We start from the raw sequence: 20,094 nt of genomic DNA, 5'->3' as shown, positions 1-20,094 counted from the left end.
GACCTTAGTGGGGATCCAGAGGGCCTGGGAAACTGGTCAGTGGGTCTGGAAGGGCAAAGTTGAGTCCAGGGAAAAGAAAAACAGGAGGAAAGGGTGAAACAGAAGAGCCTCTGGTGATTCGGAATGCCTGCTAATTTTTCCCGTGTCAGAGGCCCCTCCCAGACACAGCTAACATTGGCATATTTGAGCCTCAGCAGTTCTAGGGTGAAAAGTGAGCCCATCTCAATTTTCTCTGTGTGCTTGGATTCTGGAAGGGAGGCTGTTGGGAAAAGGGGACCCATTCCAGTTGGAATCTTTTCCCCACCCCCAGTTCTATGTAAGCATTTGGGTGAAGCCTCAGAAGATACTGGAGGGCCATCATGGGGCAAGAGGATGGTCGTGTGAACTATGTGGACTTTCCACAATACAGAGAAAAGCTCCGGGTGCAGGGCTCTGTGGCTGTTCGCACCTGGGATCATCAGTGGAGTAGCTGACTAGCAGATCTGGCCATCCATCCACTGAGCACGCTTTTTGCTTCCTTCCTGGCACTTCCTACTGTGAAAGAAAAGAAAGGATGGAAATTCCCTGCATCTGGATGGGGGTAGCCTAGGCTGGGGAAAACAAGCCGGTGGAATTATTAAATATGGATGGTAAGCAAAAGTAAAGACATAGAGGGAGTGAAACACATGGCCTTCCCGGGCAAATGCACAGGCAGACCCCCACGCAGGAAGATGCTGTGGGGAGCACAACATACACACGGGCACACACACAGATCACATGTGGGGCCACAGACACGCTGAGCTAGTACAAGGAAAAAGAAGTCTAGTCTAGCCAGGGGAGTGACTCAGACTTGATTTCTAATCCTTCCAAAAGGGAGAGGTGAAGAGAAGAGGGGAAGAGATGGCCTCCTGTCTCCAGGGACTGCAGAGGAGGCCTAGGAACCAGCTGTCCAGTATGAATAATGCTATTTGCAGTCAGACAGTCCCTGGCTGGTTTCCCTGGGGGTGGTGTCTCGGGGGTGTGGGCATCCCCTCCAGAGTTCCCTGATCCTTACCCAGTTCTTTCCTTATTAATTTTAATGTTAATAACACATGCCAACAAGTTGGGGCTTCCCCAGTGGCACTAGTGGTAAAGAATCTGCCTGCCAATGCAGGAGACATAAGAGACTCAGGTTCGATCCCTGGGCCAGGAAGATCCCCTGGAGGAGAGCATGGCAACCTACTCCAGTATTCTTGCCTGGGAAACCCCATGGAAAGAGGAGCCTGGTGGGCTATAGTCCATGGGGTCGCAAAGAATTAGACATCACTGAAGCGACTTAGCATGCACGCATGCTAACAAGTTGGTTTGTACCAGTTCTTACAATAAAACTCAATGGGTTAATAACGAAAACAAATGCGTTTTGTGACTCTGATTAGCCATCTTCTGCTGCTTGCTGGGCTCACTGGGAGCAGATGCCAGGCTCCAGTCAATCTGCTGTGTGGTAAACACAAGTAAATAAGGGGTATTGAAGGGGAGAGAGTGTTGGGAGGGACTGTAACACTGGACACATGCATGTGTGAGAGCTCCTGGGTGAGCAGTGAGGCATGGTCCAGTCTAGAATAGTGATTAAGGAGACTTCCCTGCTGGGCCCATGGTTAAGACTCTCAACAGCCAATGCAGGGGGCGTGGGTTCGATCATCGGGGAACTAAGATCCCACATGCCGTGTGGTGCAGCCAAAATATTAACAAACAAAACAAAAAGAATAGTGATTAAGTACACAGCTTTTGGAATCTGCTTTTTATTAGAGGTGTGACCTTAGGTAGGTCACTTAACCTATCTAAGCCTTAGCTGCAAGATGGAGATGCTGGCAGAACCTACCTCACAGGGTTATTGGAGGTATTTAAATAAGATAATGGAAATAAAGATCATAGTACATGGTAGCTGTCATTCTTTCTCCAGAGGAATCTTCCTCCTAGTCGGCTACTAAAAGCCTCCCCAGTTTGTTCTCACTCTGCTTTTTTCCAGTCTGAAGTGATGTATTGTGTCTTACTCTTGGCCAAAATGAGTTCTCAAGCCAGTGTGCACATTGACAGATTTCATTTTGGAAAGGAAAACTCCCTCTCCCACCCTCCATACCCCTCCAAGAATCACATAGTAGGATTTGTTTTTGTTGTTTAACAAACTGTGTGTACCCCCTTTGCTCACCAGGGAGGAGGGAGAGCCAGAGGCAGGGTACAGAGAAGGTTCCTCAACCTTTTTAACCTGGCACCCAAATGCAGCAAAATAAACACTTGCATGTAAAATTGGGACCCTCAATCCAGTCACACTGAAATTTGGTGAGGAAGATCCCCTTGGGATGAACTTTTAGTCTCTTCAAATCTCATGACAACTGGATGACAAATGATGATCTTCCATCCAAAAATTTATTTCCTACTGAAATCAATACATTGAGAGGAAGCTAATAAGTGGTACTATTTTGCTCCCTGGCACACTGAGAGTGGATGGAGGCAGCCCAGCCTCACTGGTACCTTAGACTGTAATCAACACTTAACGATCAAGTGACCCAACTCACCTTTAACTGAGAATCCAGGAATAAATGGACAGAGACTCTCTCGGCCTTCAATAATAATGGTAATACTGACCACCATTCATCCACCCATCACTCACTGCAAGCTAGGCACTCTGGTAATGCTCCTAGGAAAAGGCAGACGGTTCTTCATCCCAGGGGATACAATTAGTTCCACTTCCCTGGTAGGACCTCCAGCCAGCCCTGAGAGCATTACATGCATTAACTCATTTCATGATTATCACAACCCTTTTACTTAGGGAGCATGATCATCCTTATTTTATGGAGGAGGAAGTAGCCAAGACTCACATAGCGATAAGTAATGGAACTTGAATTTCAACCACAGAATGACAACGAATAGTGATAATAATGACACTTGCTAACTTTTATTGAGCGCTTATTATGGACCAGGCCCCATGCTAGCATTTTGTGTGCATTTGCATATGTAATCCTCACAATAAACCTGAGAAAATAGGTAGTATGATTGTGACTACTTTAAAGGGAAATGAAGGCTCAGAGAGGTTAAATAATCTCCACAAAGTCACACAGCTGCTACGGCCTAATCCAAGACTTGAACCCATGCCAATTTGACTGCAACGGTGATAATGTCTCCAACTGGGGTTGTACAGTGGAGACAGCCTTTTCCAGAGACAAACTCAGCTCCCTGCCTCTGCTGGGACAACCCAGTCATCCACTAGCATCCAGGAAAAGATGAATAACTGAAGAGCAGAATATCACCAATGGCCAATGGCAAGAGCAGGAAGTGCATCTTCCTAAGGCAGCAAGGGGGCCCAGCCCCTGGGAGACTAGGCAGGTGCAGGTCGAAGGAGGGATGGCGTAATTAGAAAGATCAAGGAGAAAACCCACTTTATAATATTTCAGCCCTTTGTCTCCCTCGTGCCTATCGGCAAGACACCCACAGATACTAAAGCATCTGGGGCCAAACTCCCAAGTTCCTGGGATCCAGGGGGAAACTAGGAGCTACCAGAAAAACAGGAGGCCAGAGAGAAAGATGCAGAAGGAAAAGTCCATTTCAAAGGGTTTGTCACTATGGAGGATAGAAAGCAGGACTTTTTATTTTTAAAAATATTTATTTATTTGGCTTCACCAGGTCTTAGTTGTGGCACTCAGGATCTTTGATCTTCCTTGTGGCCTGTGATATCTTTAGCTGCGGCATGTGAATTCTTAGATCCCTGACCAGGGATCGAACACCGACCTCTTGCATTGGGAGTACAGAGTCTTAGCCACTGGACCACTAGGGAAGTCTACTAAGAGGGCTTTTTTTTCTTTTTTATTTGATTGGAGGATAATAGCTTTACAATATTGTGTTGGCTTCTGCCATACATCAACATGAGCTAAGAGGGTTTTTTTTAATCTGTTTTTGTTGTTGTTGTTTGATTTTTGTTTGTTTGTTTTGGGCTGCATCTCATGCCTTCCCTCGTGGCTTCAGACGGTAAAGAATCTGCCTGCAATGCAGAAGACCAGGGTTCAATCCCTGGGTCGGAAAGATCCCCTGGAGAAGGAAATGGCAACCCACTCCAGTATTCTTGCCTGTGAAATTCCGTGGACAGAGGAGCCTGGTGGGCTACAGTCCATGGGGTCACAAAGATCAGATAAGATTTAGCAACTAAACAACAACAACCAGTATTCTTCCCTGGGAAATCTTATGGACAGAGGAGACTGGTGGACTACAGTCCATAGGGTCACAAAGAGTTGGACACAACTGAGCAACTAACACGTTCACTTTCATGCCCTCAGTAGTAAAAGCGTGAGTCCTAACTGCTGGTTGTTGTTGTTATGTAGTCACTGGATCATGTCTGACTCTTTTGTGACCCCATGGACTGTAGCCTGCCAGGCTCCTCTGTCCATAGGATTTTCCAGGCAAGGATACTGGAGTGGGTTGCCATGCCCTTCTCCAGGAGATCTTCCCAATCCAGGATTGAACCCCATGTCTCCTGCTTGACAGGTGGCTTCCTTATTACCAAGCCACCTGGGAAGGCCCCTAACTACTGGGCCACCAGGAAATTCCCTAAGAGGGTTTTTAGTGGCCCTTCGTGTGCTAGTTGAGCTTACCCACCCAGTGTGGGCTGGGAGATATTAAGGGACCAACTCCCAGGCTAATGAGCTGCAAACTGCCCATTAGTCCTTTCCCAAGCCTTGCTGGCTGGTACCCTCTCCCCTCTAACGCAGCTGCCCAGCAGGCCCTGCCACCTGCTCATTCTGCAGGTCCCAGCTATCTCCCAGCTTCCCAGGCTCCATTCATATCCCTTTCCCACACAACTTGCTAGGGAAGCGGGGAAGCACCCAGTCACAGGAGGGGAACCCCCAGGGTCAGAACTAGGGTTCTTCCTACAGTGATGCCCTGTGACTGAAATGGGGTCTTGGCTCTTCTCTGAGGCTTGAAGTCAGAGGGACACTATTTATATTCATGAAGCCCAGGCCTCTTTGGCGTTGCTGGCTCCTTAGCCATCCCTGCTTCTGCTCATCTTACTTACCCAATGAAGATTGGTTTAACAAGATTTCCTTTCAGTATGCCACCTCCCCAACTCCTCCCCTCAGTAAGCCACTTTCTTTCTGGATCCTCTGTGCCCTTCCCTAGATAGTCCCTCAGGCTCTGGGTGTTTCCCACATGCAATCTCTGTCCTCCATCAAAATGTCTCCATCCTAGTCATAGACAGTCCGATAAACCAATCTATATTAGGTAAACACAGACTGTAATTGGCAGTGCTTCTCAAACTTTACAGACACACACACACACACACACACACACGAGTGGAATCCCTAAGAACAGAATAAATGAGGATCTGAAGGTAAAGTCCAAAATGGCCCCAAGTGTTGTATTTCTTCTTCAAAGTCTTACCTTTTATTTCAGAAATGTGAATTTTCAGATTCTACCCCCATAGTACACTGGTGTTTGACTTACCATGTCAGTATTGCATAACTCCAATATCCTGGCATGCCCTGAAGCTCCATAAAGGTACACTGTGTTAATCCTGTGGCTCTGTGTATCCCACAAGAGCTATAGAGACCCCTATTCGAGAAGCTCTGAGTGAATGCATCATCCCAGAACCTGCTTGCTTCTGACCCGTTATCTCTATCGAAGACAGTGGTGAACAGAAAAGAATGACTGAAATGGTTTGGAGTGTTGGGGTGAAGTGAAGTCTAGGGGGAGCCTGTCTTCTCGTGAAGCTCATTTCTCCTGCAGAACCAGCCACACCCCTAGAGAGCAGTGGCAGCCTCCCACCTGGTGTGACCCAAGCCTTCCCCTTTCTCACACCCCCCAGTTGCATGTGCCAGAAATTCTCCTTTGGGTTAAGGCCCAGTCTCCAGAAGGTCCTGGTAAATTGCACATGTTATCTAGAATGGACATCGCATTAAGTCATTAGTGCCGATTAATGCACACACCTGAATAAATCTGTCAGATTGCCTGTCACCTCTTGGAGGGCAGAGCTGGAAGGGGAATGAGACAATGACCAGGGACCTTTTATTGGTGTGCCATGCGGTAGGGGGACCTTTCCCCAGCTGTGGGCCTCAACCCCATTGCAGTGGAAAGGCTGGTTCCTGGGCCAGCCAGGATCCCCCAGACTCTGTATTTAACAAGTGCCTGGGACAGACCTGAAGCCAAGCACAGCCAAAGCAGGGTGAGAAAGAATTTTGCTCTGGGGGAGTTGGGAGCCAGGGTCTAACAAGAGGCCACTGAGGGCGAGGAGTAAGAAAATCTCGCCACCAGCACCCTGTCATTGCCCTGGCCCCACTCTGGAGCTTCCTCCCCTCCCCCACCCCCATCTTTCTTTCTCTCTCCTTTAGAGCTTCTGCACTACTGGCCCTCCTTGTCCACCTCCCTCCTGCACAGGGAGCCCCGTGGAGAGAGGACCAGTGGCTCAGGAAGGCCTCGGAGTAGGAGCTGAATTGACAGACTCTGGGGAATCATCCATTGCTTCCTTGTGTGCCTTCCTTCTCTCCCTCCTGCTGGCATCTTAGGCATGTTTGCCCTCCTGGAGTTAGGAAGCAAAACACCAATTTAAATTGATGCTGACGGAGCCTGTCAGATGCCAAGTGCTTGCTGCTGCTGCTGCTGCCGTCAGTATAGCTCTTCCCCGCAAAGGAGTCCAGGCGTATGCTTGGGACACTGCTGCCAGGACATGCCCTCCCGGCCCTTACTCCATCTCTGCGGGTTGGGGTGGGAGTGGGGTGAAATTTGGAAAGGAGAAACTGGATGGATGACAGGACATGTTCCCAGGCCAGTGAGCAGAGGCCTGGGTGCTTCTGAACTAATAGGCTCTCCATCCTGCCTGGGCCACAGTGTGGTCAGGGATACTTGACTTAACTTCTCTGTGCCTATGGTTCCCCTGGAAAAAACCCAAAGGAGGATCGAACATATGTCCACTGCTTTTCATGGGGCCGCAGACTTACAGAAGGATGCATCTGTAGCTTTTTGGAAGGAAAACATCACCCAGAGATAAATGTCTCTTGAAAGACTTTAGGGAAGAAAGGGTGTTTAAATCTACCTCCCCTCAAAGCCCTGGGGGTCCACACTAATCTGATAAATGAATTCTTGTTAATGTGCTGCATGCATATGTGCTAAATCACTTCAGTCATGTCCAGCTTTTTGCAACCTTATGGACTGTACCTGCCAGGCTCCTCTGTTCATGGAATTCTCCAGGCAAGAATACTAGAGTGGGTTGCCATGGCCCCCTCCAAGGGATCTTCCCCACCCAGGGATGGAACCTCCCGGTTTCTTATGTCTCCTGCATTGGCAGGCAGATTCTTTATCACTAGCACAACCTGGGAAAGTGGAAGTGAAAGTTGCTCAGTCGTGTCTGACTCTTTGCGATCCCATGGACTATATAGTCCATGGAATTCTCCAGGCCAGAGTACTGGAGTGGGTAGCCTTTCCCATCTCCAGGGGATTTTCCCAACCCAGGGATCAAACCCAGGTCTCCTGCATTACAGGTGGATTCTTTACCAGCTGAGCCACAAGGGAAGCTCAAGAATACTGAAGTGGGTAGCCTATCCTTTCTCCAGCAGATCTTCCCAACCCAGGAATCCTACTGGGGTCTCTTGCATTGCAGGTGGATTCTTTACCAACTGAGCTATCAGGGAAGCCCCTGTTAATGTGCTACTGCATGCTAGTGGGACTTCCCTGGTGGCTCAGATGGTAAACAATCTGCCTGCAATGCAGGAGACCCGGGTTTGATCCCTGGGTCAGGAAGATCCCCTGGAGAAGGGAATGGCAACCCATTCCAGTATTGCTAGTGGGCCAATGAGTTCCCCTCCCAACAGTTTGCCTTCTTCTTCTTTTTTTGTGTGTTTTTTTTTTCTCTCTCTTTTTTTTTTTTTTTTTTTTGGCCACATGATGCTGCAATGTGGGAACTTAGTTCCATGACCAGGGATGGAAACTGTGCCCCCTGCAGTGAAAGGTCCTAACCATTGGACCCCTAGGGAATTCCCAAGTTTGCATTCTTGTCAAGAGCTAAACTATCCATGTCCTTCTCCAAACGTGTGATTAATAGTGGGAATGCTTGCCATGGAGGCAGGTGGCTGAGGACTTTGAGGGTATGGAGCCCTTTCCTGGTTTGCCTTCAGACAATCCTTGTCTGCATGTGTGCTAAGTCGCTTCAGTCATGTCTGACTCTGCGACCCTATGGACTGTAGCCCACCAGGCTCCTCTGTCCATGGGCTTCTCCATGCAAGAATACTGGAGTGGGTTGCCATGCCTTCCTCCAGGGGATCCTCCTGACCCAGGGATCAAACCTGCATCTCTTACATCTCCTGCATTGGCAGGCAGGCTCTTTACCACTAGCACCACAGTTGGCTTTTATTTGATTTTCAAAATAACCCTGTGAGGCATGTAAGGCTGCTATAATCCCCATTTACAGATGAGGAAATTGAGGCTCAGATTGGCTAACTGTCCAGGACCACTCCGGCAGGAAGCAATTGTTTCCTGCTGACACCATCCCCACCTCTTTTCCATGCTGACTCCACCAGAGCAAAGCACAGGGGTCAGGAACACCAGGCCTGGAGGGTTCAGCTGGCTTCTCCCATTCTCTTTTTCTGTCACTAAATGTCTCTCTTCCTCACCTCTGTCTGTTTTGGACCTTGTTTCCTGTTACTCTGGCTGCCATTCACCAGATAGGAAAGGAAAAAAAAAATTAGTTTTGCAAGGAAAAACCAGCGTTAGTTTGTGTGTCTCAGTGGGCTAAAGCAATAACCCCCAGCAAGGCCTGACTAGAACATTCTCACTGCTGGACTGTCAATAACTTGCTGTGTTTGACCTGGAGTCAATTGATTAACGTTTCTGTCGCGAGATCTCATTTTTTCAACCTGCAGAGGCCTCTCCTGGCTTCTGGTGGGGTGGGCCTGGGGAAAGGAGGGGGAGAGGAGAGCGGTTGGAGATAAGGATGCCTAATGAATAACAAGGCGAAAAGCACTTTGCCACCATCCCTAAGTGATGCATCGATACTGAATGGCATTCTCTGCCTCAAAAGTCATGGCTCTGAAATGAGAGGCATTTGTTAAGGCACTGCAGGCAGTTCCCTGGTAATCCAAGAAGCCTCCTATTTAAGGAAAAAGTCTAATTATAGCTTCTTTTCTTTATCTCCTCCTCTTGTTCATTAAGACCAAAGGACATTTGCTCGTGAAATCAGATCTTGGTTTCAGAAGATTTCATCTGCTCCCACAAATTGAATTTCCCACCTGGAGTCAAATTCTCTATTTATAACAGAGATATCATCTGCCCAGAAATCTGTCCTTGGTCCTGGCCTAAGCTTGCCAAGTTGTGCTTGGAATGGTGACTAGTTCCGTGGGCTTCGTGGGTCTGAGAGAACGGAGGCCATGGTCTCAGGGTGTGGAGGCCACACTGCATCTGTTGGAGATATGCTTGAGCTCTAGCTGTTTTGTCAGGTGAAGCCTGGCCCCTCTCTGCACTAGAGCATATTTTCAGTGGCTGGAGCTCAGGAGGTTTCTTAAGGGGTATAGTCTTAGGCTTGGTCTCCCTGTCCCCACCTCTGATCCACCATGATCACGAGTCATCGTGTTAAAGTATGACTGGTGCCAAGACACTCCCCTGATTAGCAGCCTGTAGCACAGAATCCAAACTCTTCTGCTAACACCCATCTCAGGGTAGTCCACCCCATCTGCCTGCTCCACCAGGCAAGGCTCCTTACTCTTCCTTGCTTCTACCCTGCCTCCTGCATTTTGATCTTGCATTTTCTACAACCTCTGTTCCTCTCCCTCTTTTCTGCCTGGCCACATCGTGTCCCTTCCCTAGGCTCCACCCCATCACTTTCAGAGGTCCCATCCTCCTTTGAGTGCTAAGTACTGAGACCTTCTCCCTGTACCATTTGGCACATATCAGAGTAAGTGCCTTGTTGCAGCCCTTGTGTTTTGGGCTTGGACTGTAATTTGTCCTTTTGTGGTCATAGACTGGTCTCCCTACCTTTGTGGGTGAAGGCCAAGGCTTGAGCTCCTTCTGATCTCCCAGAGTGCCTGGCCTGATGCTGGGTTCCGGCTGCCTGCAGCTTTGCAGTCCCAGTGACTGCCTAGTTTTCAGCCTTCAGGGCCTCCCCCTCCGCTTTTCTTGCCCTTCACTGGAAGCTTCTCATACCATTCAGTAGCTTCTTCCTTTTATAAATTATTTTGATGGTTCTTCCTTGGATCTTCTTCAGTTTCTCTGAAATTAATCAATCCAGAGGCAGCCAAGAAAAAAACTGGGAAGTCGGGGAAGTTTGTCTTTCGTACAACGCTCTCTCTGCTGGTGGCTCAGTGTCTGCAGGTGAGCCAAATAACCATTGTTTTCACTTTCTGTTTCCTGAGATTAAACTTTACTTTTAAAGAAGCATGTAAATACATTTTTTTTATGATTAAAAACAATTGTGATTGCCTATCAGGACACTCTGAGTTCCTGAACTCTGAGTAGCTGGAAGCTGGGACAAAGTGGTTGTTCTAAGAAAGTGAGAAATGTACTGTTGTTGTTCAGTTGCTCAGGCATGTCTGACTCCTTGCGATCCCATGGACTGCAGCATGCCAGGCTTCCCTGTCCTTCACTGTCTCCCAGAGTTTGCTCAAACTCATGTCCATTGAGTCAGTGATGCCATCCAGCCATCTCATCCTCTGTTGTCCCTTTCTCCTCCTGCCTTCAATCTTTCCCAGCATCAGGATCTTTTCTAATGAGGTAGCTCTTCGCATCAGGTAGCCAAAGCTATGGAGCTTCATCTTCAGCATCAGTCTTTCCAATGAATATTCAGGGTTGATTTCCTTTAGGATTGATGGGTTTGAATTCCTTGCTGTTCGAGGGAAACCTGTGTAATGCACTGCCCCATCCCTCCTCTCCCCCTTTTTCCTCCCTTCTCCTTTCATCCATTCAAATATACCGAGGTCCACCTCATTACCAAAATCCATGTAAGATGACCAAAGGCTTTAGACCTAGAATCTCACCGCACCCTATTTAGCATTTTCTTTGGAAGAGGTTTCAGAGTCAGTCTCAGGTTACAAGAGAGAATTCAGTCATAACTGACCAGAAGGAGGTAGGACAAGGCAGCCTAGGGGGGTGATTTACAGAAGGTAAGGAAATTGGCACCAAACTCAGCAGCTTGGGTCTCCTCCCTGCCTTCCTGGGAACATGGCTTCCAGACTATGACACCTGATTAGACTCTGCTGGACACTGCTTCACAGTAAGCTGTAAACAACTACCACTGTGCCTTTCTCAACACATAAAGACTCTCCAGGGGACAAACATACTCTGTGAATCATTTTCATGTGAACACCCAGAGTCCAGTTTGGTTTCACTCTGGGGTCCCCTGATTCAGGACTTATTACTTCAATCTATTCATGGTCACTCTCCAGCTCTCAGCAAAGCCTGTTCTTTTTCTAGGAGCCTCTTCTACCTGTGGTCCCTGCTGAGCCTTCCTTGAGTAATCAGTAGGTCTCCTTCACCTTCCAGGTCACACAGAGACTTACACTGCTTTCTTTTTGTCTTCCTTGAATTGTCATTTCCTTAGCTCCCACCACAAATAGTGGCACCTGTTTTTCATCTGCTTTTAGAGTGAGGACCTGCTGGGTACATTCAGGACAAGAGGGACCTGTGCCCAAGACCAATTCTATCTTAGTTCCATGTATGAGTGTATACAAACCCCATCATTTAGCATAGATATGTTCACTGTACTAGGGCAGAAGGATGATACTTAAAAAGATGGAGGGGGAACTTCATTGGTGGCCCAGTGGCTAAGACTTCACACTCCCAATGCAGGGGACCTGGGTTTGGTCCCTGGTCAGGAAACTAGATCCTGCATGCTGCCAACTAAGAGCTGGAGCAGCCAAATAAATTAAATTAAAAAAAAGATGGTGGGAGAATTCACTGAATTCTTCACGTGAACCTAAATTCAGTTGTATATACTTATATGTATATTTGTATTTTCACACATATAAAATAATATATACATAAAACTAGATCTAGATCCATGTCTATACATAAAACAAAAGAATGGAAACCCCTGTTTCCTCAAGACACACAGTGCCTCACAACCTCCCAAGATTCAATTTTCCCAGCAGGATAAGTAACTTGAGGCTATTTTTTAACCCTCCCACTGTCTGGACTATTACCACATGCATTTGCCCACATGTACACACTCACACACACGCACACACATGATCCTTAACAGGTATGTGTTGAATCTTCTAGAATTAAATGTGGGTTAGGCTTTGGCATCTGATGTTAGCTGGGGTTCTAGTTCAGCATGATCTTTATTAAGCCACTTTATCTTTCTGGCTCTGACTTTTGACATCTGCAAAAAGAACAAATTAAACCAGACAATTTATAAAATTTCTTTCCAATTCTGGTTGCCAATGATTATCTGGTGCTAGGGTCTACAGGAGATGGAAAGGATCCAAAGGAAGTTCTCTTCTTTAAGAAAATGAAGCATTGAAACACTTGCAATGTCTGGATGGGAATGGAGTTGGGGAAAGGAAGAGCAGGTATCTGAAGTTAGAGGAGCAGTGGAATGCAAGAGAAAATAAAGAACTTTTCATTCCATATAATAATAGCTTACATAGTGAACTCAATAGGTGCCAGGCCTGTTAGCTATTGCATTGAATCCTCACAACTGTGTGAGTTAAAGACAGTTGTTGCTCTCATTTTTAAGATGAAAAAACTGGCACCAAAAAAGGTAAATAGGGCTTCCCTTGTGGCTCAGGGCTAAAGAATCTGCCTGTCAATGCAGGAGACAGGGTTTGCTCCCTACCTGGGAAGATTCCACATGCCTCGGAGCAACTAAGCTCACCGCTATCAACTGTCGAGCCTGCACTCTAGAGCCCGGGCGCCACGCCTACCGACCCCACGTGCTGCAGCTACTGAGCTGCCTGCCCTAGAGCCCGCGCTCCACAATGAGAGAAGCCACCGCAGTGAGAAGCCCGCACTCACTGCAACCAGAGTAAGCCTGTGCAGCAACGAAAACCCAGTACAGATACAAATACATTATTAATTAATTTTAAAGAATATATAAAAAGGTGAGTAAACTGTGTGAGGCCACACAGCTGGCCATTGGAAGAGATGGGCTGCAAACCCTGGTGATCTGACTCCAGAGTGTGTGTCCTTAACGACTCTCCTGCCCTCAGGGACAGGATAGGAAGATGATATTGAATGTGGAGTGCCATTAGGAGGAAAGCAGTTCACTCTCAATCCCTTACCTACACTGAGGCTGTCTCGACAGAGAGGCTCCTCAGCCCCCAGAGCGTAGTAGCTGTTGCTGCTCTCTGGGTGTGGATGTTGAGGGCTGAGGCATCCGAGGAGCTGCATTCTAAGGCCTGAGACTCCCTGGGTTAGTGGGGGACAGTGCAAGCTGCCAGACCGGCTGCAAAGCAGTGTGCCATCACCAGCTTTTTCAATCACTGAGAGCAGGAACACCGTGTCCTGCCTTTGCTCTAGGCCCCGAGAACTGTACCCAACAGGGGAGGGGCATTTTTCCTGATTTCCACGCCAAGCCCTCTCCACTGATGAGAAATGGCCTCTGATGAGAAATGGCCTCTGTGTTTATCTATCTCCTCACAACTCCCCATCCTCCCTCATCTGAATGAACCTGTCAGTTGTCTCCTGAGGAGCAGCTACAAACCAAGCTACATTCAGCAGTAGTTTAAAATGGGTCAAATAAACACCTGTCTTTGACTTACTCTAGAAAGAGAGTGACCACAGTGTTTATTGAATATACTCTGACTCACCCAGCCCTGGGGAATCTGACCAGAGGGAGGTTCCAGGCACCTGGTAGACAAAACTGAAACCAGGAAACCCTTTGTTGCCTCTCTGGAAAGGGAGAGAGGCAGTTCTGGGTGCAGGGTTTCTAGATCTGCTGACCAGGAACCTTCTTCTTGGAAGCCATCTCGCCTCCTGCACACCCCTCCAGCAGGGCCACCTGAGATTTTTCAGTGGCTTTTTTCTTCATGTCTCTTTTTTTTTCAACCTGTTTTGGGTTCCCCTCATGATTTTTCCTTTTTTACTGTTTTTGGCTGCACCATATGGCATGTGGGATTTTAGTTCCCTGACCAGGGATTGAACCCAGGCCCTCCAGCAGTAAGAGTGCAGAGTCGTAACCATTGGGCCTCAAGAGAATTCCCTGGGTTCCCCTCATTATAAGAAGTTTTTCTGCAGGAAAATTCAGCCAGCCTACAGAGGATGGTTCTGAGGGGTTGTCTGAACCTCAAAAATCTCTCTACCCATTACTTTGCAGAGGCCAGGAGTGGGACTGAGGTCAGGAGGGAGAGGCCCCACAGGTCACCTTTCTTTGCCCAAACCATTGCCCAGGTGTCCCCCAGGTTCTTAGGGAATTGGCTCTATGAGATGATGACAGCCTGCTTCCCTTGCTCCCCACTCCAGGCTCTCTTGTTCTGACCCCTGATAATCTACAGCTCAGCCACCAAACAGTTCCCAGATTCCTCTTCAGAGCTGTCTGGGAGGACCGCCAAATCTACTGCATCCTATAGACCAGCCTCTGCTTACCCGGCAGGTACAAGCCCAGGCCAACAGAAAGGAGGCCATCACCCAGCTGGTGTCAAAATGCTGGAGGCTCATCTCACCTAGGCTAAGAGGTGCCTCTGCTCTTCCCCCTTCTTTACTCTCCCTGTAGGCGGTCCGTTTAGAATTTCTTTTCCCCTTCAAGGCACTCTTTGATGTTCTTTTTAAGAGGATTTCAGCGCTGGAGGGATAATCACATACCTGATTTTCCTCAGCTCACACGTCCACTAGGAAAGGTTTCCAGCCCTTTCTGGGGTATTATTTGACTAGATCCTTTCTTATCTACTGCCCATCCTTGCTCTTGCTCCTTGGGGAGACATTGCCTTTCCACAACAAGGCATTTTCTTTCCTTTCTTTTTTTCGGCTGGAAATTGCAGCATCTTGGTTCCCTGCCCAGGGATTGAACACGTTTCCGTTGTGGTGTAAGTTCGGACCCCTAACCACTGGACCACCAAGGAATTGCCCTAGGGCATTTTCTATCTCAACAGCCAGTTGCTCCTAGAGGGGAAGTTTGGATGGACCTTTGAATGAGAATTTCCCAGCGTTGTATGTGTGGCACAACCCTGATTCCTGGGCAGTATTCTATGCCAGGCACTGTGGTGAAAAAAGATGTTTCTTGTCCTCATGGAGCTTACAGTCTAATGGGAAGAAAGACATTAACTGAGTCATCACATGCATATCTAGAATTGTTACAAGTTGGGGATCCATGCTCAAGTAGAGAATAACAGAGGCAAGAGAACTGACTTCATTTTTTGTTTGTTTAAAGTCTGTACAGAAGTTAGTGTTTGAAATGTAGTTAGATTTTTTGTTTTCATTTTTAAAATTATCTGTTTATTTTTGGCTGTGCTGGGACTTCATTGCTGTGCATGGGCTTTCTCTAGTTGCGGTTCGTGGGTTTCTCATTGCAGTGGCTTCTGTTTTTGTAGAGCAGGGGCTCTAGGTGCAAGGGCATATGGGCTGCTGTTACTCAGCAGCATGTGGAATCTTCCCAGACCAGGAATCCAACCTGTGTTCCCTGCATTGGCAGGCAGATTCTTAACCACTGGACCACTAGGCAAGTTCAAGTTGACTTCATTCTTATTAAAATAACACATGGACCTGGTTGAAAAAAAAATCAAACACTACAGAACCACTTGGAATTTACCAAGCAGAATCCTTTGCTTCTCTCCCCTCAACCTTCAGTTCCATGAGGCTGCTACTTTTAACCTTTCTCTTTTAATTCTTTGATTGACTGACCTCTATTTCTCTAAATAATATGCTTCTGTCCTCTTTCCTTGATTTATCAACTTGAGACATTCACCTATTGGATTTCTCCTACGATAGATGTATGTGCAGTGTTCAACAGTACACCCACTTTCATTTCTCCACGCCTCCCAGTATAGCTATATAATATTATAGTTCTATTACTAAATATTATAACATTAATGTATGTAAACCATTGTTCCATCAACTATAGAGAGCCTCTCTCGGCTCTTCACTTTTATCTGATTAGGTATGATATGGTTCACGTATGATACAGGTCTGTACCCTGCCCTCCCACCTTTTTCCCCATTCTACCTATAGTTTCTGTTCAAATGTGTCATTAAGTACTTTTACATTGCCAAGGTTGATAACATTTACATTCTCTTCTATAGCTATGATTATATGTACCATGCTTTATTTATAGGCTGATTCTGAAATTTGACAACCAATAAATACTGTTTATATTAGTGTGACTTTGAAAATATAATTCACTGCAGACAAAGAGGTCTTAGGATTTTCATGGGCCACTTTTGCTTTGGTGGGCCTTTTCTTCATAAAAGGATCAAAGATGATATTTTGTGGTTGTATTAGTATAAAGACAAATGTATTCATCTTATATATAAAGGCTTTTCTTTGACCTAGAAGTTCATTATTCCTTCTGGTTTTAAAATAAAATATTTTTGCGGTCTTCATATGATAGAATCATACATATGCATACTTCATTTGTGATCTTTGGTTAATTAAGTTAGTGTAATTTTTACAATCTTTAAAAACAGTTTTGGAACTTCCCTAGTGGTTTAGTGGCTAAGACTCCATGCTCCCAATGTGGGGGGCCTGGGTTAGATCCCTGGTCAGGGAACTAGATCCCACATGCTGCAACTAAGACCCAGTGCAGTCAAATAAATAAAATAAATTTAAAAAACAGTTTTATTGAGGCATAAGTAACCACAATAAATTGCACATGTTGAAAGTATAAAATTGGTAAGATTTTTTTTTTAGGTCCCACTGTGGGTCATGTGGGATCTTAGTTCCCGAGCCAGGGATTGAACCTGTGCCCCTTGCATTGGGAGCACAGAATCCTAACCACTGGATATCCAGGGAAGTCCCACGATTTGTAAGTTTTGACATATGTATATATCCATAAAACCATCACCACAATTAAGGTATTAAACATATGCAACATTCTGCAATGTTTCCATGGGCCCCTTTGTAATTCATTCTCCCCATCCCAAGGCAACCACTGCCCTGCTCCCTGTCACTACAGATTAGAATTTTTTATAACTGGAATCATGCAACATTTATAGTTTTGTGTCTGACTTCTTTCACATGTCATATTTGTGAAATTCATTTATGTTACTGTGTGAATCAAAAGTCAATTCTTTTTTATTGCTAAGTAGGATTCCACGGTATGACTATATCAAAATTTATCTGTTTGCTTTTACTGGGCATTTGAGTTCTTTCCAATCTTTGACAATTTTAAATATAGCCTCAAAGAACATTTGGGTACAAGTTTTGGTGTGGATATGTGTTTTCTTTTTGCTCTAGGCATGGAATGACTAGATCATATGGTAGGTACGTGTTCAACTTTAAAAGATACTACCCAAATGTTTTCCAAAGTGGTTGTACCATTTTAAAATGTCACCAACAATCAATCGGATTTCCAGTTGTTTGACATCCGTTTCAAGACTTGGTATGAAACTTCCCTGGAGGCACAGTGGATAATCAGCCTGCCAATGCAGGGGACACGGGATTCAACCCTGGTCTGGGGAGATCCCATATGCTGAGGAGCCGATAAGCCCGTGCCCCACAACTACTGAAGTCCAAGTGCTCTTGGTGGGCCCGTGAGCTGCAACTGAGTCTATGTGCTGCAACTACTGAAGGCCACATGCCTAGAGTCTGTGCTCTGCAACAAGAGAAAACACTGCAATGAGAAGCCTGAGCACCTCAATGAAGAGCAGCCCCTGCTCAACGAGACTAGAGAAAGCCCCTGCAAAGCAAGGAAGACCAGGGCAGCCAAAAAAATAAAATACATGATTTAAAAAAATTTTTTTAACTTGGTGTGATATTTCTTTTAATTTTAATTTCTAGTGGTTGTGTAGAGGTATATCGTTGTGTGCAGTTTTGTTGGGCTGCACCCCACAGGCCTACAAGCCCTGTACTTGCCCAGTTTCAAGTCTGAAGAAAGAGCTCAGAGTCAGTGACAGAGAGATCAATGGTTTAATGGATGGGGGATCTTGTATGCCTAACTGGTGGGCAGGACACGGCAGCAGTCTGTGTTGGGGGCAGGGTGGGAGGCAGGTAACCATTATAGAAGGAATATTTTGTTTGTTTTTTGTATTTTAGGGTTTTGGGGGTCTTTATTAAGTGATGCTTTAGTCTCAGTTTCTTCCAGGGACTGGAAGTGGGGGTGATCCCACTCCCCCCTGGTTGTCCCAGACTTGCCATCCTAGGCAAAGGACACAGGAAGCCTGCTCTCTTCTTAGAACAGCCTGGGAAGCTGGGCTAGTGCTGGGGATGGTGAGGGGAGGGGAATAGCAGAGCTGAGACCCCCCCCCACTCAACCCCCAGCCCCAGCTCGATGTGCAGCTTGAGGGGGAGGGGCCAAGGCAATCCTGGCCGAAGCCTCCCACACACAATCCTGCTTTTGCTGCTCCACACACCGCCCTGAGCTATTCATGATCTCTGCTCCCACATTCACCTCCACATTCCAAAAGCTAGCCCCATGCTCAGCTCCTCCAGGCCTTTAGTCCTGGGGAAGGACAAAAGTGGGGAAGGCCATCAGGGCAGAGGGCACTTGGCCAGGCAGCTTCAAGGGGCCTCTCCATTCTGCTGCCTATCTGAATATAGGCCCTAGAAGGAATATTTTTGATATTTTTTTATTGGGTCTTAGTTGTGGCACTCAGGATCTTTTCTGCATCATGCAGGATCTTTTCCTTGTGGCATTCACAGTCTCTAGTTGTGGAACACAGGCTTCAGTAGTTGCAGTGCGAGGGCTTAGTTGCTCTAAAGCAAGGATCTTAGTTTCCAGACCAGGGATTGAAACTTCATCCCCTGCATTGCAAGGCAGATTCTTAACCACTGGGACCACCAGGGAAGCCCATACTCAGGTTTGACTTCTTTCATAAGTGTTTTCCAGCATTCAGCATATATACCTTGCACATGACTGGAAACTGGGGCTTTGAAAAAAAAATTATAGTTGACCTTTGACCAACTTGGGAGTTAGGGGCACCAACCCTCCTCACTGTTGAAAATTTGCATATAATCATATCTATGGTTCCTGTATTATTGTAGTAGAAATTTACTGGAAAAGAAAATTCCATGTAAAAGTGGAGCTGGGCAGCTCAAACCCATGTTGTTCAAGGGTCAACTATAATTCTGCGTGACATTCAGTTGGCTTTTTACTTATATTTGTTGTTGTTCAGTTGCTAAGTTATGTCTGACTCTTTGCAATCCCATGGACTGAAGCACACCAGGCTTTCCTATCCTCTGCTATCTCCCAGAACTTGCTCAGAGTCATGTCCATTGAGTCAGTGATGCCATCCAACCATCTCATCCTCTGTTGTCCTCCTTCTCCTCCTGCCCTCAATCTTTCCCTGCCTCAGGGTCTTTTCTAATGAGGCACTCTTTGCATTAAGTGGCCAAAGTATTGGAACTTCAGCTTCAGCATCAGTCTTTCCAATGAGTGAGTATTCAGGGTTGATTTCATTTAGGATTGACAGGTTTGATCTCCTTGCTCTCCAAGGGACTCTCAAGCGTCTCCTCCAGCACCACAATTCAGAAACATCAATTCTTCGGCACCTCTGGTCCAACTCTCACATCCTATTTATATTTATTTTTCTTAAGAAAAATCTTTTGGGCATGCCATGAGGCTTGTGGGATCCCTGTTCCTTGGCCAGGGATTGAATCTGGGCCCTCATCAGTGAAAGAGTCCCAACCACTGGACTGCCAGGGAATTCCCTTAGTTGGCTTTTTAGTTAGAAAACTCATATCTTCCATTAAGGTTGTAAAATTTGATCATAGTACTCCTTTTAAAACATTTTTTGACTGTGCTGGATCTTTGTTGTGGCACTCAGACTCTCTAGTTGCCATGTGGCATGTGAGATCTTAGTTCCCTGACCAGGGATTGAACTCATGTTCCCTGCATTGGAAGGCAGATTCTTAAGCACTGGATCTACAGGGAAGTCCCTGATCATAGTATTCCTTTGATAACTTTCTTTTTCATTCCTTTTGGAATTTCTAATATTTGGATGATACACATTGAACCTCTTGAAATTTTTTTGTTTGTTTATTGGTTTTCTTTCCTCTTTTATTTATCATATTTTTTTT

Source organism: Bos javanicus, chromosome X (genome assembly GCF_032452875.1).
Source record: "Bos javanicus breed banteng chromosome X, ARS-OSU_banteng_1.0, whole genome shotgun sequence".
In the NCBI taxonomy this organism is placed as follows: Eukaryota; Metazoa; Chordata; class Mammalia; order Artiodactyla; family Bovidae; genus Bos; species Bos javanicus.
Note: the sequence above shows the minus strand (reverse complement) of the source record.